At 38.4% G+C, this 26,316-nt stretch overlaps 1 protein-coding gene across 5 annotated transcripts in view; it reads left to right on the top strand.

The window, feature by feature from the left end:
- TAFA1 (TAFA chemokine like family member 1) overlaps positions 1 to 26,316 on the top strand; it is a 349,166-nt gene that overhangs the window by 1,447 nt on the left and 321,403 nt on the right. The window contains exons 2-5 of one of the 5 annotated variants that reach the window (XM_075052565.1): positions 1,158 to 1,235; positions 3,379 to 3,552; positions 16,281 to 16,314; positions 21,167 to 21,223. The gene's annotated coding sequence lies outside the window, so the exon portion shown is untranslated. Of the gene's footprint in view, positions 1 to 553; positions 1,236 to 3,378; positions 3,553 to 16,280; positions 16,315 to 21,166; positions 21,224 to 26,316 lie in introns of those variants that run through there. The other 4 variants (XM_075052563.1, XM_075052566.1, XM_075052564.1 and 1 more) reach the window with 4 other exon arrangements.

Genomic DNA, 26,316 nt, shown 5'->3' with positions numbered 1-26,316 from the left:
TGACAATTTAAGTAATGTAATATGTTTCAATAAAGAATCTGAAGATGCAGCTTTTTGATAGCACTGAGCAATAATGCATGGTACCCAGTATTAACCTAGGTATTACTGTGCACTTATTCTTTCAGAATATTATATACTGACTTTGGTATTGTGATGGAGGAAATATAATTTTATTTTTAGTTTCGTGACTGTGGTTCAGTAAGCACAGTGTTTCCTATTCATACAAACTATTATGGCTATCTGCATTAGGTTTATATATATAACAGGTATATAAGCTTTCAGATAATGTGTGTGGATTGCATGCAACGCTACCATTTAATGCTATGAGGAGCACTTTCACTGCATAATATAAATAGTGGAGAACCTTCTTTACTATATTTTTTATTGTTTAGATTTAGTAAATGGAAAAACACTGTGCAAACAGACAGTCTGGGTTAGTCACCAAGACATGATTTTTTTTTATCTTTAGGGTAGAAGATACCTGATCTTTAAAGTATGAGGAGAAAAGGTATAGAGGTTCATTGTCTTTGCATTCAGTTTCCTTCTATGTATGTGTAAACCAAAGAAAATTTAGATCAAACAGGTCTCTGAAGCAATTAGCAGAGCAAGCAGGAGCCAGCTTTCTTGGAGTATGGAGTACAAGGAAGGATGTGTGTGTGGGTGTGTGAGAGAAGAGGTACACATTATTCATTATTGTTAGGAAACTCACTTGGGGTGCAGGAATTTGGGAACAGCTAAGGAGTAGTCCCAACACACTGTCCTCACAAATAAGGAGGGAAGGGGAGTGAACTAAAAAATAAAAACAGGTAGAGAGGATGATTTCAAAGGATGTTCCTTTTAGGCTTCCAAACATTTGTCCCTGTATCTCACTTGAGGGTGCTGCCTCTCTCATATCTTCCTCAGGATGCATAAAAAGCTAGATTGCAGCTAAGCTTTTTAGCAGTGGTCTACTTAACAACCACTAACGTTTTTGCAATTAGGTTTGAAAAAATATCGCATAAGACATAACTCTTAAGAACTTATCCTTAAGCCTAAATAGTTGACAGCATTCAAGTGAAAACATTTAAAACCCAAAAAAGTTACCTTATCACAGGTAAAGCATAATTTTAAGTGTTTTTGCATTTCCTCTTCATTGCAGCGTTTTCTCATCCACACAGATTACCTCCCGAACCATTATTTGCTGAAGATGGATGTCACACCCAGCACATGGATGGTGTATCCAGCCATTCAGAAAGGTTATTTATCATTAACTTTTCATTTAACCATAAAACCATTTGACAAATACAAACTCATTATAGCTAGCAGAGCTGAATGGAGGGGTTTTTTGTTTAATTTTTCCTGAGTAACATATCTGAGCTCATGCTGATACATGTCGGGAATAAAGCCATTATTACAGCAATGAAGCAGGGAGCAGCTATGTTTTCATGGATAGGATATTATTCTAACTTAGAAAATTACTTGAATATAATGGGAGGGATCCTGGAATCAAGCAAGATAGGGTGTTTTTTGGCTAGGTAGGATTGAATTTTCGGTTGCACTGTCTTCAGTAACTATATGAGCTCTGTCTATTGCTGCATCATCGATCTATGTAAATATCAGTTTGCCTTTTTCATTTTCAAATTGTATGCACCTCTGCTGTATGTAGTGGAACTTACATGTGGCTAGGAGCAAAAGACTAAAGTGAAGCCTTAAAATGGTCTTTGCATCTTCTGTTTGATACTGTGGGAAGCCAGGGTGCCACATTTTAACAGTGTGTGATAACTTTGACATGTAGTTAAAGCTAGAAACGGAAAAGAAGTGCCTGAAACAGGGAAGACTTTAAATAATAACAAGTAAGAATAAAGAGAAAAAGTAGTGAAGCAACTGACTTTAAAAAGATTTATAGCAAGAGAGGCAATACCAGGGGGAGCAATAGTAACAGTAATGCTCCACCTTTTTGATATCTAACCATTTGACTCCATGTAAAAAGGAAACATTCAGGAATTATGACATAAATTAATTGACTGAAAACAGTAGAAGTGATGCATCAATTTACAAGAGATGTACTGCTACCTTTTGCCAGCGGCCTACTGTATAATAAGGCAGACAGGGGAGTTCAGGTTCCTCAGCAGAGATAGACTGTAGGTCTATAACACTCAGTTCCAACAACATTGAGAACCCTGATATTGTGGGTAGAAAGACAATTTTATTGAACTTCTGTCAGAGACAATATAGGACTGTGAATACAAAAAGTGTAAAGATCTGAGCTGTGGGATACAGTGGAAGAAAACAACCTCTCAGAGGCTGGACCTCTTTGATAAGATGTGGCTATATCCCCACAGACTTTGAAGCCTTTAAAAAATATAGACAATCTACATTCAGGAAAGAAACGTCTAACAGTCTGAAAAAAAAAAACCGTAAAGAGTTACTTGGGGGAAAGGAATGGAGGTTAGAATAGCAGCAAAACAGTGATGTAATGAAAAGGCAGGCTCTGTCATGTGTAAGCTAAGCAATTCAGTCTATTATGCAGGCAAGCATTCTGAAAAGAAACACTGATTTATTAAATATGAAGCAGAATCTTGGCTAGATCAATAATATTCTGTACATTGTATTTAAAAACATATTTATCAGCAAGCCTTTATATTTAAAAACATATTTAACAGCAAGCTGTCTAGAGTGTAAAGGAAAGTTCACAGATGAAGAGATTGCCCAGACAGTCAAATGTGGAACATCCATACCCAAGGGCACATGCTTACTGATAGGAATCTGTGAACTCTGTGTGTGCCACGCAGTAAAGCTCTTTAACTATCTCACAGCAGGGCTAGAATACCCATGTGGAAGAATAAAGGCAAGATGTGGCTGCCTTCAGAGAAATTATTTGGATGCTGACAGAACAAGCTTTGTTATGTAGGATTGTTTGTGTACTGCACAGTATCTGCAAAAAGGTGAACATTTTTCAGGAATGAAACCTGGATACTGCTTGAGACTGTAGACAGCTGTAGCTAAAAAAGCAGTGTTTGCCTTTACCAAAGGGAGGCTAAGCAAATTATGAAAGCTATAGGTGTGCACACCACATCTAATCCATGTTTTAATTCACAGGTTGCAAAGTACCTTATAGCATGTTGTCCCAGCCTGTTACAGGGCTTGAAATTGTCTACTGTAATTAATTTCTAAACTTGTAGGGTGAGAGGGCTGCTAATATGTGAGGGTTAATTTTTTCCTGATGAATTTTATGGATTGCAGAGGGAGGGAAATTGATTTTTCTGCCGAATTAAGTATTGATTTAAAAGTAGCTCTCTATGCTATTTAGTTTGGGGTCATGGGGTACTATTTCAGTGGATTTTGTAGATTGCTTGCTGTGTTTTCCTATTTCAATAAAATCCTTTGGCACAGATGCAGGTTTCACTTTCATTACAATTGGTTGGACACCAGCAAGTGGTTCAGTGATCACGGAAGTTCATGAAAACCATAACCTTTCTGAACAGCCTAACAAAGAAGTGCAGCACTGTGTAAAAAATCTTACAGCAAAACCTTAATGCACCAGTAGAGAAAACTGAACTGCCTAGACATAAGGTAGGGTAACAACAGTTACTATGGTATTTGTTGCATATGCTCACTGTTTTGTTATCTAAACTGCATATTTGGACATTTACAAGTATGTATCATAAAGGAGGATTTTTCGCCTTAGGTGGTGACAAGAGTAGTTACACCTAAGGGAGCTGTGCTGTCTGCAGTCACAACTGTAGGTAGACTGGGTCACCAGTGGTTTGGAAAGATCTCAATGCCTTAATGAGATCTTGGAATAGCACTTGTTTATAAAACGTAACTCTTGGGCTTGTACCTCATACCATGCAGATATCTGGTATGTACTATACACTGTTCTATACTATATAGAGGACATTATATATGCTGGTATCAGACCCAGTACAGACTATTCTGGGTTACTGGGTGTCCTCCCTCAATTTGCCATTCAACAATTTATCATCTCGCTGCTTCTTTGTACTGTTTATTCTCTTCCAGTTTACAGTTCCTTCCATTTCTTCAGACAGTGTTTCAGTATTTCATACTCTTAGTACTTTAGATGTGAAGTCATTCCATTTTTACTTTTTCCTGCACTGACCTCATGTCATTCATTATTGGACAGTGTCATCATCAAACCTTGAATGGTTTGCAACGAGAGAATGTAAATGTCAAACATGAATTCACCCAAAGTGCTTCTATATAAAAAGGCCAAAGTTTGTAGAATTTTTTTCCATTTTTGGTATGTTGTCTGGGCTCAGCTCTGAGACCAGCTGTGAGGAGAAGAAGGATATCTACAAATGCAACCACACACATAAGGCTGTGGTGATTTATTTTTTAATCTGTTCCCTTTGGAACAGAAACTACCAGTGAATAGCGATCTTCCTACGCATAGTACTGGTAAGGGGTGCTTTCAGGTGTCTCTTTTGCTAGCTAATGTATCAATTACCAGATAATGTATCAATTGTTCAAAAACGAAAGTGTAGTGAAAATATAAGTTTCTGGAGTAGAAAAAACAGGCTGTGAATGTTTCTGGAGATCCCTTCAAATTGCATGCAGGAAGCCTTTAGCAGCCTGATGAGAACATAAAATATAAATGAATAAGAACTGACAAAGGCCACGATGGACTCTTAAGTATTTTCCTAACCATATAGCCTAAATAGTTGACCAGAATTCCTGCTACATTTGCAAGCATCGCCTCCCTTATACAGAGGAGAGGAGGACTGTAAATAAGGCGCATTAGTATTTGCTGTTTGAATAGTGTTTGCAAATTCTATGGAAATTCAAAGAGAAAACGGGAAGCCTGGCAAAAAGCAAAGGCTGTACCCTCATGGGACAGTATCTATATGAACAGGTAAGTAGGGAGGGTACAGACTCATGGTTGGTTTCTACATAGATGCGTTTTGTTCAGTAAAAGAAGTTGTATCATTTACAGACTAAGGAACAACTTAATTTTGGTAAAACTTTTTTTAGCTTGTAACCAGAATTAACTCCAAAATGTTTTGCTTATGAAGATTGTTACAATCTGTAATAAAAAATACACATTCCACTAATTTTATAAACACATGGATATGGACATAGACAAATAATCATGCCTTCAAATCTTATGAGCATGTACGCGTATACACTACAGGTTTTTCATGCTTCAGGAAATAATAATAGAAAGTTTTTTTTCTACTAGTAGAGCTAGGAGGAATCAAAAAGAACTTCCCCATGGCCTCTCTTTTTAATAGCTTCTACAAAAGTATGTAGGAATTACCATATTTTTAATCAATATGCATTTGTTAAACAAATCAAAATGGGAATGCTTTAGCCATCAGCTTGGCTGTAGCAGAGCCTAAAAAATTCCTCTTTTGTATTCTGCATCAAAAAGGAAATTGGAATAAAATTTATCCAAACAACTGATAGTTCTAGTATCCATCTGAGTTAGTAAAGTAGCATTTGCAAGCTTAGCTGTTAAATTTAACACTATCAGGTATAGCTTCTGCTATGTATATTGTTTGTCCTTAATAAATGTGTTTTGATGGTTTTGTTTCTCTAGGAAAGTTGGGGATGTTTTAGTGCATACAAGCAAGTCTACAGTCAAAATTCTACCCCAATGGGTATTTTTGTACTATCTGTCTGTGCTTCAGAAAATGCTGAATTTTATCTTAAGTAGAAAATCAGTGAAGACCAATTCATTAAAAACAGCTGCCATAGGAGGTATATGATTTGTTTTGAGAGTCATTTAGGCTCAAAATGCATAGTGTAATAAAAATTCAGGGAAACGATAGAAAATCTACATGGACAGCTCATTTAAAGGCTGTGATGATTTTGTTTAAAATTAAGGTAATATGCATCTAAAGTGTAGTATTCTGAGAAAATCACTCTTCTATTCACTTTAGATTTAGCTTCTTTTGATTTTTTAACGTATTTTTAATGAGTGTTGAGCTATATACTGAAATGAATCAGTTTGTTACTCAAGGCTACATGTGGCTTACTTGATGAAATTTGGAGTAGGATTCCCAACAAATAACAGAGTTTGAAGGGCTAAATGCCAAGAGTAATCTTTCTTATCTCTGCTGGTTTCTGGGCATGTAGTTATTACAGTGTCTATGGCCCATGGTTCAGTTCTATACAAAATACTGAACCTACTAATACTAACCAACATGCAGATATTAATGCAAGTGCATAATGTAGGAATACCCAAGTCATGAAGTGTTATTTATAACTGAAAGAATTTTAAATAATTGTAATATTGCCAATGAATACTCCCCCAAATTCTAATGGAATTTATATGTATGTAAGAGGTTATGAGTGTTTCCTTCAATAATTGCATATATTGCCAGCCAGGAAAGAAAAGCAATACTGTATGACTTGTATGACACATGCAACTGCCTGCCATGTTTCAACTGAAAACACAACTATTACCACCCTATAAAACTGAAGATTATTACAATTAATTCATTACTTCAGAACAACAAATAACTGAGGAATTTGCAAAATACATCATTGTTCTATGAAGAAGAGAAGAATTTGTTAGGCAATAATTGTTATGAGTTAATCACTTAGCTGTATTGCTAAGTATGATCTTGTGATGCGGCATATAAATATGAGCTCCAGCCGACAAACAGACAATAAATGGGCTTGAGAAGGGATTCGTCTCTTGTCCAGAGTTCCTGGAGAATAGCAATGAGTCTTTATTTTAACCCTCACCTCTCAATGTGAGAAGTTAGGCTCATGCTGTCTTATAGCAGAAGCACAGACTTAAGCAGTGGCACTGCGCTTTATACAAACTTGTAACCAGTATGTCCTGCAGAAGTCTCTCATTGTTTTCAGGCCAGTGGGAGTAATAAGTCAAGGATTTCTGGCACCATATAAAGCACAGAAGATATGTGTACATATATATATATATGTGTGTGTGAGAGTGTAGAGAGAGAGAGATATAAATATATATAGGAGACCTTTACTGATAGATTTATATTAAAATATATGCTAAAATATTATATAAGATCTTTCTTCTATTTTTTTTTGTGACATTAGGAATTCTGCAATATTTTCCTTCCTAATTCCTCCAGTTTCTTCCCGCTTATTCAAAATTATGTGGAAGTTTCAGTACACCTAATATTCCAGAGATTGCTAGCAAGCATGTACAGATTAATTGCATATAACACAGACCAAATTGCAAAGAATTGTTAATGTAGCGCAGTCCTGCCCTGTTGCATCTGTGCTGTCAGACTAAGCGGTCTTTCTTAATAACCCAAAAGGCTGAGAGAGTGAGAATCAGCTCCATAAAACTCCACCCAAATGAGAAAATCAGTCCTCGATGAACAGTGAGTACAGACCATCAGAAACCATTTTTCTTGATGGGCTGACGGAGAAATGTGTTTTTGAAGGTAGGCTGTTAGGTATTTGAAAGGCAACTATCAGAGGTCATTTTAGCCTCAGTTGATTATCTCTCAGGCTTTAGCTAAGACTAAATGGCAAGTGCAAAATCTCATGTACAGCTGTGGTCTGCAGAATGAAGGGTGTTTATTGTAGATGAAAGTTGAAGAGAAGAGACAAAGTCAAAGTCCATGAAAAGGAGAGTCCTTCCTTTTAGGACAATGTGCTTATAAGTAAACTGAAAGCCAGGGATTGTTTCATGTTGTTTGACACTTTTGCTCCCTCTTCTATGTGAAACCAAACCAGAATGCATGTTTGTTACTCAATTTCTGCTCTTTTTGCAAAGAACACTGGTTTTGTATATCTAAATTACTCAGTTGTTCCCCAGGAAGATAAGATGGTCTGCAACTTAAAAAAAAAAAAAAAAAAAAAAAAAAAAAGAGCCAGCAAGAGCATACAGAAACTGTCTTGCTAGTCAAAAGGCATTAACAGCATGTCCTTATCTTTGTGATGTATTTTGAAGCCACTGAACAAAGACAAAGCAAAAGCTCGCAGAGAGATTTGGTGTCAAATTATTTTGTCTTGTTTCTTTTGTTATCTGCTAAAGAGTACAGTAGTTACATATGACAACTCTCCTTTACAGACAAGGTTGCCATCATAACTTTGTCCAGCTCATCTATAACAATGCTCATGGTGTCTCAAGGCAAGTGGTCTGCAGTATTGCTAAGACTTCTGCTCAGATACCACAATGACACCTAAACAACGGTCCAATCTTAAGGCAATTCCCCTCATTTGTTAAAAAGTAAGCTGAAATTTTCATCGGGGAGCTATTGCTTCTCATTTATAAAGAAAAACATCAGCTACTATGGTAGTTATACAGAAAGGCTCATTAATTACAGCACACAATAAAGAATAAAGCGAGTATAAAGAAGCCAAGCAGATGGTGCATTATAAACAGACTTTTTAAACAATAACCTTCACAGTAGGGAATGCTGTAGGTAAGAGTGCAACTTAACTTCCATTAGAACATTTTTATTTCTATGTTTAGAACACAAATGTATTTCCAGATATGTTCTTTGCTGAAAGTTGAATTATTCTGGAAAGCCTGAGAAAAACAAAAAGCAATACAATTGCTTTCTAATTATAGAGATTATAGGGTGGGGGTGGAGGAGAGGGGATATGCTGTAATGTTTTTACTGTTTTCTATCATTTCTTCTGCAGTTTTAAAACATACTGTAAAGAAAAATTTGTCACAAACTTTTTAGGAAGAAATTTGGTGATTAGCAGAGACATAAACAGGGGCAGACATAGCTCTCTATTTTGGGAGTGTGGAGTTGGAGGAGAGGAGGCTTAGAGAGCATTGCATAAAAGAAGGAGCCTTTGAGGTACCATTTTCCCCAAAGGGAGGGAAGAATAGGGTGAGAAAATACTGCTATATGTTAGTGGCAATTTTAAGAGACAAACCCAGTAAAGATTCCTCCATCCATATCCAACATTCCTTTATGCCTAGGAAATTAAAATGTAATGACAAGTTTCCCTTGCAAGCATCCCTAAATACCTGTAATACAAACCTATAAAATACTTGATTAGAGAAATGATACCCATACAATTGTACATACCATAAAACTAGCAAAACTAAGTATGTGTGGTTTAAGAACTCAATTCCCATCCAATAATTTACTAGCAGGATTTATTTTAATGAATGAAATGAATGCTAAGAAAAAGCCTCTCTCTGCTTCAGTGCAGCAGTGCAAGAATATTGTTCATATCTGTGGGGTAACTTAACTGACCAGCCCCAGGAATGACAGATGCTCAGATAAGATACTTTGCATCCCTACCTACAGTCTTTGCAGGCTGCCTAAACTCAGCCTGCGTGTAAATCCCATCTGCCTTTGCAGACACTGCAATGGGAGCAACCTCAAGGTTTCTGGTTGTTTGCCCAGTATGCTCTGACTTTAGCAGGATAACAGAGAGGATAACAGAAGGACTAGCTCTCTGCTAATACCTGAGGAGGACCTATGAAAGAGGGAGGTCTTGGCTATTGGGCAGGTTTGATGCAATACCGTGACAGCTCCAAAGCCGTATCTGGGAGTTTTTGTTCTAAGCTTTATTAAGAACATGGACTTTTTGCTTGGGGACAGTGAGTTTAAAGTAGTTTCTGTTCAATCATCTAATATTCAACCAATTAGGCTTTATTAGATTGTTCTTGAAATAATGCATATAACTGTAGCTATTTGCAGTTCTTTCAGCTATGAGCTTTCTACTGCCTTAGTGACATACATATTACACTTTAACTTTATTGATAATGGAAATCTAAGATTCATAGCAATACACTGACATTCCATTACTTTTTTTCTTCCTGATGTAATTGACAATTAAGTCCAGTTTATTTTTAGTCTGGACATTCAGTGGCAAGAAAAATAACAATCAAATAGTCTATATGAAAAAAAAAGGAACGTACTAAGAAAATACTTCGGTATTCAAGCAACTGTTACTTCAATTCTGAACTGTACAATCAGGTGGAATTGGAGAAATTAATTTTGTTCAACCTTCTGGACTGGCATATGTTTTCAAAGTGGGCAGTAGGAAGCTTGGATTCCTTATACTCTAGCCCTTTTCTTGTCTCAAGCCTTTTTGCTTGTTATCTCTGAAGTTGCAGTGCCCCTGTATAAAATATCCAGTATATGGTAATATGTATAGAGAATATTCAGAGTATTGTTGGGTTCATGGCTGTTCTTCTAAGGTCTGGGGTGATTCATTGGCCAGCCCACCCATACATTATACCTTGTTTTACAGGTTAGAGTGTCAAAGGCAGCTACATATGATGCTACCACAATTCTCCTTTGGATACCATTACCACTGACATTGGCTTGCCCTCAGCATGCCAGTCCAACAGATCACATAGGCTTAGGTAGCTCATGGTTGGGGTTTTTTTCATATATCAGTGGTCATATTATCTGCTCCTTGAATGTGGCAATAGCAAGACACAAACCCTATCTCTTGAAGAAAACTTGCAGTTGTTAATGAAGCTTTCAGTCATCCATCTGAAAAGATATCTAGCTCGTGTTCACAAAATACTTATATGAAACTGTGGCAGCTCTGAAGCTTAGGAAAGGAACTCTTTGCTGCCATCTCTCAGTGAACTGAGAAGAGAGGGAGATGTATGTACAAACTTTTTGGCATATTTATTTGCCATTTATTTTCTCCTGAGGGGCACTTTTACTGCTTTGCTAAGGAATCATTAACATTTGGAGAATCAGAGAAATTAAATAATGTTATACTTGCTGTATGGTTAAGAAAATCAGAACTGTGTTTAAATATAATCTGTTTAGGAGTTATCATAACTGAACCTCAGTCTTGCATGGGGTAGTAAATGAAGCTGAGTCCATATGAATATGTAAGTACATCTATTCCTAACTGATCTGATGTCTTTAGTGTGCTGAAAAATGGAGTGAAGACATCAGCATGACAGAAGATGATGGTAGCATCATTTAGGTACAATGATATGGGATTAGCACTGACAAAGGGTGTAAATGAGGGAGACAGTAAATTGCTTCCTCTATGGAATGAGGCAGCCCTGCTTGAGAGTATTTGTGGATTTGTCTATTCCCTTTTTTGACAGTAAATGATGAAAAGGGTACAGCTGATGGGTAAACTACAAAATCATTTGTTCATCAGATGTTCAAACCAAGTTAATAGAGTGTATGCAAAGATGCTCTGTGTGTCTTTCTTCATAGGTGCACCAGAAATACTTTAAATATCAACATTTTGTAGAACCATTGTGTGATGGGTTGACCCTGGCTGGACGCCAGGTGCCCACCAAAGCCGTTCTATCACTCCCCCATCCTCAGCTGGACAGGGGAGAGAAATATATAACATAAAGCTTGCGGGTCGAGATAAGGACAGGAGAGATCATTCACTAATTACCGTCACGGGCAAAACAGACTTAGCTTAGGGAAAATTAGCTCAATTTATTACAAATCAGCCAGAGTAAGGTAATGAGAAATAAAACGAAATCTCAGAACACCTTCCCACCACCCCTCCCTTCTTCCCGGGCACAACTTCACTCCCGGATTTCTCCACCAAGCCCCCCCAGCGGCACAAGGAGGACAGGGATGGGGTTTACGGTCATCACACGTTATTTTCTGCCGCTTCACCTCCTCAGGGTGAGGGCTGATCACACTATTCCCCCGCTCCAGCATGGGGTCCCACCCACGGGGTCAGTCCTCCACGAACTTCTCCAACGTGGGCCATTCCCACAGGCTGCAGCTCTTCACGAACTGCTCCAGCGTGGGTCCTTTCCACGGTGTGCAGTCCTTCAGGAGCACACTGCTCCAGCGCGGGTCCCCCACGGGGTCACAAGTCCTGCCAGAAAACCTGCTCCACGGGCTCCTCTCTCCGCAGATCCGCAGGTCCTGCCAGGAACCTGCTCCAGCGCGGGGTTCCCACGGGGTCACAGCCTCCTTCGGGAACCCACCTGCTCCGGCGTGGGGTCCTCCCCGGGCTGCAGGTGGATATCTGCTCCACCGTGGACCTCCCTGGACTGCAAGGGGACAGCCTGCCTCACCAGGGTCTTCACCACGGACTGCAGGGGAATCTTCGCTCCGGCGCCTGGAGCATCTCCTCCTCCTCCTTCTTCACTGACCTTGGTGTCCACAGGCTTGTTTCTCTTAGATGTTCTCACTCCTCTCTCCGGCGGCTGTTCCTCACTCCCAACTTTTTTTCCTTCTTAAAAATGTTATCCCAGAGGCGTTACCACTATCACTGATTGGCTCGGCCTTGGCCGGCGGCGGGTCTGTCTTAGAGCCGGCTGGTATGGGCTCGCTCTCTCTCAAACACGGGGAAGCTTCCAGCAGCTTCTTACAGAAGCCACCCCTGTAACCCCCCCCGCTACCAAAACCTTGCCACATAAAACCAATACACATTGCTAAGCAGTTGGTGCAAATCAGTGCTGAAATCCATTTCATCTTCATTTGCTAGTTTCAGAATCAGACAAAGCTCCTCAGAAAGATTTAATACTTCTTGGTGAACTCAAAGAAAATATTTTAGGTTTTTTATGAGTTTATAGGTTATATTTTGAGCTAGTATTTGCAAGTTTTGAGAAAAAATAATAGCACCTGAACCTGGTCCTTCTTGTTAGCAACAATATTTGGAGGAATAATTTAATGTTTGTATCATTATGGGAATGATACAAATGATAACATAATACTCATGGATAGTCTCATTAAAATCAAAGAGCATGACTATATGGCTATGCAAACACAGAGTTTGACCCAGAAGAGAAGGTGTGCTAGAGTTTCTGTGACATTCTCCAGGGCTTTCACTATTGGTATTGATTTTACATGAAGACACTCAGATGGTTCGGTGATGGACGGCAGTATAAAACCCTAAGAGAGATGGATAGACATGATTAAGTGTTTATTGGCCAGCAGTCAGTACCTTTTCCTTATCCTCTCAGGTCCCAATCCACATATGATATGCTGTTACCACTTTTAGCTCCAGGGTTGGTCATTAAACTCAAGCAGAAATACCTGATATATTTAGGTCCAGAGGTCTCCAGTTCATTGCTTGTTTATCTCCGTGCTGCAGTCTAACATTGTTACAATATTGAGGCCTAAATAAACAACAGAGTTGTTGTGAATATTTAATTTATTAAAATATTTTTATTCAAATATCATTAATCTCTAAAGTTTTCAGCTATTTTGTTTGTTCCTTGGAGAATTTACAATATCCCTTGAGATTATGGTCTGTTGTTACTCTTCCCAAAGGAAACATAGAAATCATATTTTATCCCAAAAGGGTTTTATCCTCCTTTCATGTTCTGTTTAATGTTTTTTAGCTGAATAGTGTGAACTTTTCTAGACACATTTCTGGGATTTATGCATTAATATCAGACTTCAGATGGAGAGGCTTGTTATCAGATAAGCAAACCTAGGAAGAAGTCCTGAATGTTAACACTGGGGATGGAGACTGGTACAGTAGTCTTTCTTTGAGCAAATCTGATTACATTTGAATGACACAGAAGATAGAGTACTTTTATTTTATTCACTCATTCTATTACTTCCACAATAAACTATATAAGCTCAGTAAATTTTTCTGGGATGTAAAAAAATTCAATAGCAAGGTATACTAAGAAGCAATGAACATATTTTGTGGTTTACTACTGCTTGATATTTAGATGGCCAACTTTCTTAAGAGTGCTTTCAGATCCTGCAGATCAATATTCTGCTAGATTCTGATTTTAGTGTAGCTGATGGTATTGCCATCAATGCTTTGCTATACAGCAAGAACTCTTTCTGGAATCAAGCATGTGGTCCTTACTCAGAGAACATTCAACTTCTTTTCCAGCCACTGATATTAGTTGATAGGGCATTGCTGGTACTTGTCTCACAGGGTCTGATTTTATGATCTAGGCTCAAGATTTGAATTTCACAGACTTTTTTTTTTCCCTTGAGGAGGGAAAGGTATAGAATTTCATGTCAGAAGCAACAGGCTATATCTACCCTAGCTAGAGTAAATAGCCACAGATGATACTTGTGAAGTTCACAATTATATGAAGAAAAGTACTCCCTTTCCACCTTTGTTGCACCCTTTTATTTAAATATGGCTTACAACTAATATAGAGCATATATCTGATTTGATTGGAGCTAAGTAGATAAATTTTGGTGAGCACTAAATTAACACAGTATTTAGTATTTTCAGCTCAGGAGATGCCTGTGAACTGCCATCATTTCCTTCCTTATAGTTGTTATTCAAGGATAGCTTTTCAGCATTTTTAGATTCAATGAATTTGTGAGGAATACTCTACATCTTAGACATGTTACCCCAGTGTCACTGCTCACGCAAAGTCATATGAAGTTGTCTCAGACAACAGTCTTTCTGGCACTCATAATAATATTCTTCGTAAAATCTGCTTCCCACAGTTCTGGGCCCAAAATGCATTTTGCACACTAAACCAGTATAGAAATGGTCAGTTGCAAATGCCTCAGAAATATTAGTTAAAACAATGACTGAATATTCATAGCAACTGTCTTTTGCATAATGTTTCTTTTTACAATAAAATTCTATTGTCTCTTTATTTGCTGATATTCCCTAGTGACATGTCAATGGTTCTGGGAAAAAGGCCTTTAAAAATATTGGTGTGTTTTTCTGTCACCTGAAAGTTAAGAGCTACAAAGTCTTTGCCCAGACAGCCTGGCTTGTTGTCTGTTGTCACTTGCTTCCATTTATCTAACAAATGCTGTGTTATTTAGGTTTGTCACAGACTCTGCTTCAGTTTCCTTTCACCTTATGATGCAACTTACAGCTCCATCGCAGAACTGTTTAATAGATTGCTCAGCATCATTTCTCACTCCCTTGTCCACGCAGTGTGGGGGGAATGTTTCTGATCCATTTTCCTTGCAAGGGACTCTGTAGCAAAGATAAATGTTATTGTCATAAAGAAGTACTTTTGTCAGCCTTCCTGTTGTGACTGAGTTGGGTGGCTGTTCTTCTCAGATGTACCCCAGCCTGTTTATTTTCAGCTGCTTTCCACCTGACCTGAGCACATGCACTTATTTCTTTAGTGATGTTCCATCTGTACAGATGTGAACACTGGATTTTTTTCCTGTGGAGCTGTTTTGATTCTTTTTTTTTTAGGTTCATTCTTGCACATTCTGGACTTCATGGTCAAATGCCTTGAAAATTCATTTTCTCAAGCTTAGTCTGAGATTTCATTGGAAATATTGCATTGTGTATGTAATTACACCTTCTTCCTCAAGATCACTCAATAATTTATACCCCATTAGAATGTGTTTCTATAGGAAATCATGGTTGCTTGACCAGCTCAATTATACTATGTGTTCCAGAAGAATTTGCTATCATAAAACTGCATAGTAAAGCATTAAAAAAAAGCTGAATAATCCAAGGATAGCTGGACACTTTATATAAATTAAAGTAGTATTCCAACAGTATGTAGCATCAAGTAAAATGTACCCTAGCTATATTGGTATCTTCTACCCCTACAATAGAAAGAATGGCAAATACTGTATTAGACTATTCTAATGCTTCAGCCATTTAACCTTTTTGTAGAGTATGTATTGCAAGCACCCTGTGTTCTGCAAGAAGGTAGCTGGTTTATGACAGACTGTTTTATAGCTTTTCTCTAAAAACCCTTCATGATTTACAACTTTTTTTTTAATGAAACCATTTTATTTTTACTACATCAAAATAGTTCATAAGCATCCAATAGCAGACAGAGGAAATTGGGTAACATTCTACTAAAGGTGCCAGTAACTTTATACTTTCATGTATACTTTCAAAGAAAAGACTTAAAAGGAGCTTGAGAGCTCATAAAGGATGTGATGTGTTTTGAACAATTGTACTATTCTTATCCCAGGAGTTTGAGAGGATTGAATTTGATTTCTTGGGAGGTGTTTCATAGTGATTCTCACTGTGATTCTTAGTAGTGGTGTTATGGTCTAGTGGTCTAGATCCCCAGGAGCTCTGCCTGCTTTGGCTCAGTCAATGGCACATGAAGAGCCCAAGTGCACATCTTCTGAAGTTCCAGAAGAAGGAACAATGTGATGTCCTTCCTGTGGAAAAAAATGGCAGACTAAAGTTCACAACTTTTCCGGAAACAGTGGATATATTATTTTTCATTATATAGTTGCTGCAGAGGCTCAAGGAATTTAAAAGGAGGAAAAGACAGTTGCAAATATTACACTGAACTGGAGAGCAGTGATAAGAAACTGATAGAAGAATGTGCCTTCCAGCTGCAATTTGAGGCTGCCTACAGAAATCCTTGTGAATTCCAATTCCTTTCCTTGAGCTAAAAGAGGTGCATGGATTAGGAAGCATAATTCCTGTAGGCAAAGGAAGAAAATGTTTGCCACCTTGCTGCTGCCTGTGCTTATCTCTCTCTTATTATTCCTTCACAGTATCCTTTTCTTCAGTGATGCATCACCTCTCCAGGTAATAAATCATAGAATCTTTGTGGATAATGTCTTCATTTTGCATGGCAAACACATACCATAAATCTAGGTGAAGCTTAATAACTGGTATATGGCATCCTTCTTCCTGTGAATGGCAGAGACAGAGGATCCCATTTCCACTCTGCTTTCCTGCTGGAGGAGAGACAAAACTTGTTGATCAACAATTTAGGTACTACAGTGATTGATATGAATGCTGTAAAAAAGGCTAGGGAAAAGAGATGCTAATACTGACCTTACCACTTCCCAAAATCCTACTGGAAGACTCCACATTGGTCAAGGTTTCTAGAAGAGGATGACATTGGAAACACTTGTACTTTGTCACTACTTGTGTACCAGCACTGACCCATGTGTTCTGCTTTCAGAACTGTCATTGTTATCTGGCCCTGTGTAGTGTTATGGAGACCTACTAGTCCTGCTTTACCTAGACTACTGTTGCACAATGCAGATAGATCTTGTAATGACATTATTTCTAGTGAGCAAACTGGCCTCTCCTCTTTCTAACCATGCCTGCATTGAATATCTAGCTTCCCTTCATGGAAGTCCTTCTAAAGAAATGAAAGGACTGTAATGATGATGAGTGGTCTAAAATAGACTGGCTAATTCTAGAGTTGGCTAGACTAGTAGAAGAGTTTTCCTATAAGACATACATACGGCATCGGCATGTTCCTTGTCCCACCCTGACTGCCTAGGATATTTTTAGCAGCCAGATACTCATTGTAGTATGAAGTGCAGGATTACAGAGCCATAAGCCCCAAAGTGGAACTGACAGCTCTGAAACAAAGACAGCAGAAATTTTCTCTGAGCCGGAGTAGTCGTATCAGGCCCATCATATGTAAGGTAATTATAGTGTAAGCTAATGAAATCAGATGCCAGCTTTGCTGATATAACTAGTTTCACAACCTCTAGCCTTCCTAGCGTAACACAGAATAATTCATAATGGGACTACACAGAACTTTTCAATTAGATTTTAGCAGTGGAGAGAGTTATTTTAGCTAGGTAGAAGCATGCAAAGCCTGTAGGCTCAAACACATGGTAATTGAATAAACAAACTCAGGCTTTTGCTATCACGAAAAGAAATTAAGGAAGTGTAAAAGATGTAAGAGTCTACCTCTAAAAGACACCCGTTCAGCTGAAATCATCTAACTGCACTCCATCCAAAAATCACAGTTCCGAATGAGGGGAGAGGTTGCCATTTCTCAGAAAAACTCTCATTGGTGAGGATGCCTTCAAGTGAAGATTGTGAGTGCAGCTGTAACCTTCAGATGGTACAAATGTCAAAAATGCCTGCAATGCATAAAAAAATTGAATGCTAATGAGTAAGGAGGGATTCTGAAGACAACTCTTTCATGGATTCTACGTTTATTAAAGGTGATATTTCAGCATTTTAGGCAAGTATCAGTGCTAATCACATGAACCCAATATAGCACAGGCACTTGTGTTTCTGCATGGGTTTTATTGTATCCCCGCCCCAGCAACTGTTTTGCAATGCTTACTGCAGCCTGCCTGCCAAAGGGTATTGAAAACAGCAGCTAAACATTGCAGTAGCTGAATGTTTCTGGGCTAGTGCATTCAGTGCATGAAAATTTCTTCCTATCTTTGTGGTGGTTTTCGCTCTTTCCTGATAGTGACTACTGCTAGGGATAAAGTTTTTGTTCCCTTTATCTTTCCCATTATGATGGAAAATCTTTCCCAGGGAAGATGACTTGTTCCCCAGCCAAATTACTTCAGCCAAACATCTTTGATTCAGGGCTTTTATTCTGGGCTTCAGATGCTTTCAAGTAGCAAATCATAAATGAACATACCGGCATGGCTGAGTCTTGGCTTGCTAATGGATTTGAAGAGAAAAAGGAAGAGAACAAATTCAGGATTTCATGAAGGAAGGAGAAGAAAGTCCATAAATGCCATTTCCCGACTGTAATAGTATACTGGAGAGGAAGCAGGAGTGGGTTTGTTTATAATAGTTTTATACTATTTTTCAAAAATTGTTTATATATCATTCTCCCAAGTGGAGAAGGTGGCATCACACTAAGAAAGAAAAGAGTGTGGCCAGGTTGCAAGGAAACTCATGGGACTTTTGGTGTTGGCTTCAAAAAGGGAGAAGAAATTATTTTTACCTTCTGGGTTTGAATAAGACTTGCTTATAGTGAAATAGATTTTGCAGTCCATCCAGTTGAGTCAGTACAAAATGAACTTAACTAGCCAGATTGACACCTGGAGAATACACCTTGCGCTAGAGGGAATCTCCATCTGTGTAAAGCTGATGCAGCTAATTCTGTTATCTCTTGCTTTGGATCTGACATCTGTGAAGTTTCTGCTGCTGGAGCTACATTCTCTGGATGATTGGGAACAGGCTGACACAATAGGGGAGGAAGGAAGAGTCGAAGGAGGATCAATACTATTCTGCTTTGCCCCATCCTCGATTAGCAAAATAAGCACACAAGAGCACACTGGCTTACACTTAGTATCCTACAGCTCCAGAGCCATGCAGATCCTACTCACGTTACTCCTCTGATGATCATATCTGAACCATGAATGTCATGATACATCTAGTCCATTTGATACTTCTGTTTTTCTTAGTTATTGTAAAGAACAGACTCATTTTCTTCAGCGCAAGGAAGAGCTAATGTCCTTTCCCTGGTGGAAATGGCATAGGGCAAACTGATGATGTAAACTTCCAAATGCTGTTTGATATCCAGGCACTAAGAGGATGAGAAAGCGGATTTCTTCTGTAGAAAAGCAAATGCTAATTCTGCTCTCCTCATAAAATAAAATAAAATTTTAAAAAATCCTGTCTGAGAGAGATCCAGAATATTATATGCTTCACAGGAGTGAAGAATTATGAAGTTCAGCTCAAGTGCTGACAGAATAGTTTATCACAAGGTAAACCACTTTCTTTAGATAACCCTTGCTTTTTAAATTCCTACGCATGCAATTATTTTCCATTTGAGGACATTTAAAAATAAACCATCAAACAGGATATTTCCAAAATGACAAAATCCTGAACCAAAAGGACAAGATCCTGAACCTGAAATTGTGTAAAATAATATTTGGCCCATAGATTGAATAAAATTTCTCTCTACCATTCTCAGGTCTTGAATTAAGTGGTAGAGTATGAAACTGTCTATCTACATGGACAATGTAAAAAGCCCCCAGAATTAGTCCTACGGCAATCTAAACAGTCATGTTGTCCCAGAAAATTTGTTACCATTGTATGTTTAAAGCTTCAATCACAGTGTTTGATACCACTCCACAGAGAATTTCCATTTTAATTTCTTTGCTGCGGTGTGGGATTTTCTTTATAATAATAGTTGTGGTTATGTTTAAGTAATTCTATAAAAATAAAGGGGATGTAACTGGATAGGCACGAACTTTGGCAGCACACCTTCTCTCATCAGTCATGATTCAACAGTCATTACACTGAGTCCTGTAGTTAGCTGAGTGGATCTGTTGCTGTTTGGTCATTGAAGACTGTAGTGCATCATCATCATACCAAATTACCAACAACTGACTGTTTTGTCCAACACTAGGGAACTGTGAAAGCTGTTTACTTCTTCTGTATATTGTATGACACTGTTTTATATAGTTTCTTATTAAATCACACACAGATGTCCTAGAATGCATAGTGTTTTGATTATGAACTTAGGTAAGAATTTTGCATTTACTTATGAGACTGTCATGGGGAACAAAGAAATCATCAGAAGTGCTTTAGGCAGCCGCTGTATAGCAGTTTTCAAACCCAGAGGAAAGTTGTGTAGTTCATTATGCTGAAAGCAGAAAACACAGATTTGATACCTGGCCAGACTCTGAATTGCACATGTGGGTACAAAAGATGCATCACTTCTGAGTGCTTTGTTTGGGAGAGAACTTTGCACAAGTGTGAAGGCAAAGTCAGTTTGTTTCCCAGAAATGGAAGTGGACTGTGGAATTATTTCCATTGATTGTAACTCAGACATTTACATTTTCTTTTTTTTTTATTGCCTTCCCTTTTGAAGGATTGATTTCAATAAGGAAGCAGTACCAAGAGAAGATTGGCTGTATTGAATTCACATTGAACTGATTAAAAAACATGGAAGTTATTAGAAAAATAAACATATTTCCTTTTCCATTATGCAGTATTTCATCAACAACTTTATTAGTTTAATATACTGTCTGAGTAAAAATGACAAGGAATATTATTTAGCATCATTGGAGAATAATTTTGGCAGCTGGAGAACATGTTTTTATGTATGCAATACAGTTTACAGTTAAATATGGTTTTTATGAAAGAGATCATATAGTTTTTCACCTTATGTGGAAAAGAATGAATAGTGTGAGGATAGTCTTAATCTTCATAAAGAAGCCTAATTTTGTTTACATTTTTTTGCGGATTATTGTAAAATCTTAGCTACTGATTTAAATCTATGTAAGGTTTATTTGGACCATAATCAAGTGATAGTCTGAATAGGCAGATACTAGTCACCATTTCCATTGTGCAAAGTTAGTGTTCTTGCACTGAAAAAGGTGCTGTAGCTGAGATGAGAATCTGTTTTGCAACTTACAGAGTAAGATAACTAAAAAAAAAATCAGGTGCAGTCCACACTTCCAAGAGAAGGCCTAATTGATTTTAGAATCAGCAGTTCCTGTCTGTGAGTTGGTGCGGAAGCTATGCCTCAGTAGTGCAGTCAGCATTGCCTTCTGGAGCAGTTGATGGGAGATAAAATAGAGGCCCTGAGCACCTATGAATAACAGAGGTTTTGGAGCCATTTTTGTAAGAATGAAGGATGAGTCTGAATTAAATTCCCTTCAATATTTTGTTGGGCATATTAATTCTTTCCCTTCTCTTCCTTTCACAGATGTATACTGTTGCAATCTACTGTTAAACAGCTGCAGTGGATCCTGCTCTAGGACAGGTAAAGTAGTCCCAGATCTTTTACCTGCCTCTTCCAGGTGTTATGAGGTTTAATTAATTTATGTTTCTATATCACATTTAGGTCCTTGAAGAAAATACAGTATAGGGTTATATTCTCTGCTTCATTCCATTACTGGCCAAGCAGATTGCTTGGAAATGCAATTTGGTACACACAGGTGGCACAGCCTTCTGCAAGCTCCTTCATCTGTGTGGTTTCCACAGGGTTAATCTTTTTCTTTTTCTTTGAAAATTTCTTAGTAAGGAGGGAAAAGGAGAAGGCAGGTCAGAGACATGCTTAATGAAAGAGATCTTCAACAAATTAAACCGTTCCAAGGAGGTTCCACTGTATTGTCCACTGTGCTGATCAATTATGGTATCTTTTTTCTTACGGACACTACTCCAGGAATAGATGATGGGTTAGCACAAATAAAAGTACTGGTAGAATTTAGTATGGAAAATAGGTGTGCAGAGATTCCTGGTCATTGCTGTTCTTTTTTGTAATATCCCAGCAAACCTATTTGAGCTAATTCTTAAGCACACCATAATCCATTTATGTTTAAGTAAACTGCGAATTTCCTGTCAAAATCTGTATTTCTGATGGTTCACTGTTATTTATTTATTTATTGAAATTTGCTGCTCTCTATGGGAAATACTGTTTTCATGGAAACCAAAAAATGCACATCCAAATGTCAGTTCAGTTGAGCTGTGACCTTCTGAACCAAAGAGATTTTCACTTTTTGGTTCATTTTGGTTTTATCATCCTAAAACTTTGGGTCACACTGGTGTAATTTTTAAGCAATGTCACTATGAAGATTGAACAGTATAGATTCCTGATTCTCCTTTAGATTAGAGATCAAAAGACCCTTTTATAACCTTCTTGTCCCACTCCCTCAACTTGGGGTTGGATCAGGAATGTGAACTTCTGTTTCATCATTCCAGCTTGTTCCTTTCACTTTCCATAGATTTTCCATTGTTGAGACTGTTATTGGTTATTAGCTGACTCTATTAGACTGGGGAGATGAGACTTTGCTGGTGAAAAAAGCGTAAAGAATTGAAATGACAGGGTTGTACCAGTAGTGTGGTGGCTGCGCTAACCCTAGCTCAGTTGTAGGTTGTGCTGTAATATTACAGATGCCTTGTTGTGATGCAGTGAAATTAGATCAGTGCCCATGGGCCCTACCACAGAACTGTGAAACAACACAATGTTTTCCATGTCTCTGTACCAAGAATATACACTAGCTCTGTAGAGTGACTGAACTGTTATGTGTTACACAAGAAAAAAACATCATATCTGCAAAGTGCATTGACAAAAATTCAGGCAATATTTTACCACTAGTGTTGTGTTGCTACTGCTTTTAATAGTCCAATTTGGGATTATTCAGGGTCTAGCACACCGTTTGGAAGCTGTGAGCTCAGAAACAAGCTGTGCATCAAGTATAATACTGAGCCAAGGTCTGCACATGTCTGGGGGCAGAGTGGGGTCCTAAACCTATATGACTAATAGCTAGAGGCATCATTCATTTACATTGATTTCAGTGCAGATTCTGGGCTGTGTAGCTGAGCAGAGTGTTGCACTATTTGGGCTGCTTCTCTGAACTGGAGCAGAAAGACTTTACTGAAGAGAGTTGTTATGTACTGCTGACTTGGGCATCTCACTTCTCAGCAATGCCTGCATTTAATAGCTGAAGCCTTCAGTTAAAATTCCTTTCCAGGTTCTTTCTCAATGGTAGGAAAACCTGCCTTTGGCTATATTTTTTGCTGGAGACAGTCCCAAGACAGCATAATACCTTTCTCTTCAGACTGTAGGACAAAACACTTTGCTGTCATAAGCCTGACCATTTTCTCGAATGTAGAAGGACCTTTCAGTGATTTGGACCAGCTGAACAAATGACCTATAAGTTTAACACCAATACTCGTTTTATATGTCTGTATACATTAGCAGTTCAGATCCAAATATCTGTTCATCTCAATGTTTGAAAGCATCAGTCTCACAACTATTTCATGAGTATCTTCTTCATACTTTTGCCCTTCACTAGTGGTACACAGTGCTTGCACGTGATCCTCCCAACTTAAAAATTCATATATTCAGTTAAGCATTAGGTTCAGAATATTCATTATCATTAGAAGACGAATAAGGCCCATGAAAGTGGCTTTTCTTACATAATATAAGTATTTTTTCCATCAGTACAACTGGGTGCTGAAGTTTGCTGGTTCAGAGCAGTAACATAGATTCTGCACATCAGAGGTGCTGGGGGACTAAAATGACTGGTTTGCAGTAACATGGGAAATGAGAAAACTGCCTGAGGAAATTCAGGCTAATTTAACCTCTTTACTAATTTGTTCAAAAACCAAAGAGTTAATTAGTGGAGTTAAGTTTCTGGTTGGTAAGAAGAACACTTCTTCTGCATAGACAAATGACAGCATACACCACAGATTTAATTAAAGAAAACAGAGATAAGTTCTGCATTGTATGCTAAAGTAATGTTTACTATAGCAACTGATTACTCTGCAGACAGCTTGTTATTTTCTTTTCCAATTTAAAGTGAAGATAAGAAATATAGAAGGATGATAAATATTCGATCTGAATTGTACCTTTTAGGGAGGCGACTGAAAGATATTGAGAACACTTATATAAGAAATAAAGCTGCAAAATCCATGGGCAATGTAAATTGGCATATTTCCATTTGACATTACTGAGTGTTGTTTTACACCAGTTTAGAATTTAACTCCCAAGAGCGCTCATAAAAAAACTTTGGTATCTTCAAACCGCTCTGTGAAGAGCTGGACTTTTTATATCAGTGTGCAATGGCCTGATAAATCATCATCCATTTCTTCTAAGAAAGTGAGGGAGAAATGATTGGAAGCAGCACTGTTTTCTCTGGAAGAAAGCTGTAGGGCATAATGAAGAGACAGTATCCTAATACTGGTCAGTCCTCATCTTTTCAGAGCCTACAGGTTTGTCATTTCTGCTACTGTTGTAAAAGGTTCCCTCCTCCATTTCGGTCTGTTGGTTGCATGTGGTGTATAAGAGTGGGCTTTCTGCTGAGGTGGTAGATTGGGAAACTGTTCTGTCCCAGATCCATTATATGACTTTGGCAAGCTACAGTGCTACTGTGTGCCTCAATTTCTTCACCAACATGCTCCTTTTAAGCTACCCTTTCTCTTTCCACTATCCTTTTCTTTTTGAAAGGTGAGAGACCTTTCTGTAGGCGAGAAGTGGTCTGGCGTTTAAATTCAAATGATTTGCACTAGAGCATTGCCTTTGCCAGGGACTCTCACGTTTCACTCAATGACTGGATTATTCTGTCCATGTTAGAGCAGACTAAATGTAAAACAGGGACAACAGAACTTAGTTATTACCAAATCAGCTGGGAATAGGTAGGACCACAGCTTCGCAGCTCCACAAGACGGTGGGGAGTGCAGGGAGGGGAACAATTTCTGTCTTAAAGTTAGCAGTGGGAACTTAGCGCCCTTATCCTGGTGCAGCGTGTACTTCATGATCATGCAGAAAACACGAGCTTCAAGTGCTGCAGGAGGTACAGAGCTGTGACTACTGCTGGCTCTGTGCACTGCTCCTGAAACATGTACCAAGCGCTCGCTGGAATCTGGAGTGCTCAAAGCATTCAGCTCACGTTTCCAGTGTAGCAGAGCAAAGCCAGACTTTACATGTGTCAAGTTTATACAAAAAGAAAACTGGATTATGTGAGCTTCATTATTCTTTTATTATTATTATTAATGTGTATGTATTGCATGTAATTGTGGCATGAGCTGATGTTAATTAATTCCAAATAACCTTTTTAACTAGAAAGTTTATGTTGTATTTCATTACTGCAGTAAGCTCTGGCTTTCCAAGTTTCCTCAAAATGAAACAATTTTCTTTTCAGGTGTACATCACCGAAGTCAAAGAGACATAATATACCCAACTGTATAAAACAGCCTGTGGCAACTAGGTTAGAGCTGTCAGTTTTACACATGGGGTGCCTGACAAACATATTATACATACAATTCAAGGCTGACCTTATACTGCACCTGAATTTAAATCTGTGTACTGCACGATGCTTTATATCCTAAATAGGCTGTTAACACCCTCTTGCAGCCCTTCCCTTTTATAATGGGGCTGTAACTGCAAGCACTAAATTGTCATGAGCAGCAGCCAGAAGGTAACACCATCAAATTAGTTAATTTTAACATAAAGATGCCAAATCAGTGCTGCACACATTTGAAAAATACATTTTCTTTTAAGTAGTTGAGTGCTTGCAGATAAGAAGAATGTTCCATAAAAATTCACCACGTTTCCCAGTGTTTTAAAGTGTCTGCAAAACACATGGGATAAGAAAATGGTCAGTTTACAGGATTGGGGACCTTTAAGACAGAAACTCAACTTTAAAAGAAGCTCAGAGACTGAAAAATTATTTCAAAGAATTTTTTCTCCAAATGTTGCTGTATGGACAGCTATATACAATGGGAAAATAGTAACAATCTCTATAGGTCATGGTGTTAAGATGCACCTTCTCCCAGGCTATCGCACACATCGTGGGGCTGCGTGCCCAAAGTCAGCGTGCAACTGGGGAGACGTGCCAAACACAGCAGTGGACTCCCTGCTGATGCAGAGGTGGCGAGCATTTTGTCCCTGAGCTTTTGCAAGGCTTGTGAAGACACTTTGTGGGCAATAGGCTACAGGTGGTGTATGTGGAGGGGGGCTCTTGTTCATGGAATGTGGAGCATACTTTGCTAAACCGTCCTAGCTGAAGTAACTGGGGAGGGGGGTGTGTGTGCGCGTTACTAAAACCTCTTAATCCATCGGTGAGATAATCTCCTCCAAACTAGAAATTCCTGGTTCTAGTAGTTTGGGGATGCTGAGATGTTAGCCAGTGCTTTCAAAGGGTGTAGCACAGTCATTTGCAGAGGATGAAATCCAGTGCCAAACTCCTGATGACTTCAACAGGTTGAAATTTCTACTGTACCTTTAATGAGAGCGCAGATATGTATGGCCCACAGAGCAAACCAGCGTGCTTCCTCTCTGCTCATGTGCTGGGGAAGCAAAAATTTGCTTCCTCTCTTATTATGACTGGAAGATTTTCAAAGTCTTTACAA

The sequence above is a fragment of the Buteo buteo genome, chromosome 21 (genome assembly GCF_964188355.1).
Source record: "Buteo buteo chromosome 21, bButBut1.hap1.1, whole genome shotgun sequence".
In the NCBI taxonomy this organism is placed as follows: domain Eukaryota; kingdom Metazoa; phylum Chordata; class Aves; order Accipitriformes; family Accipitridae; genus Buteo; species Buteo buteo.
Note: the sequence above shows the minus strand (reverse complement) of the source record. Positions and strands in the feature narration are given on the sequence as shown.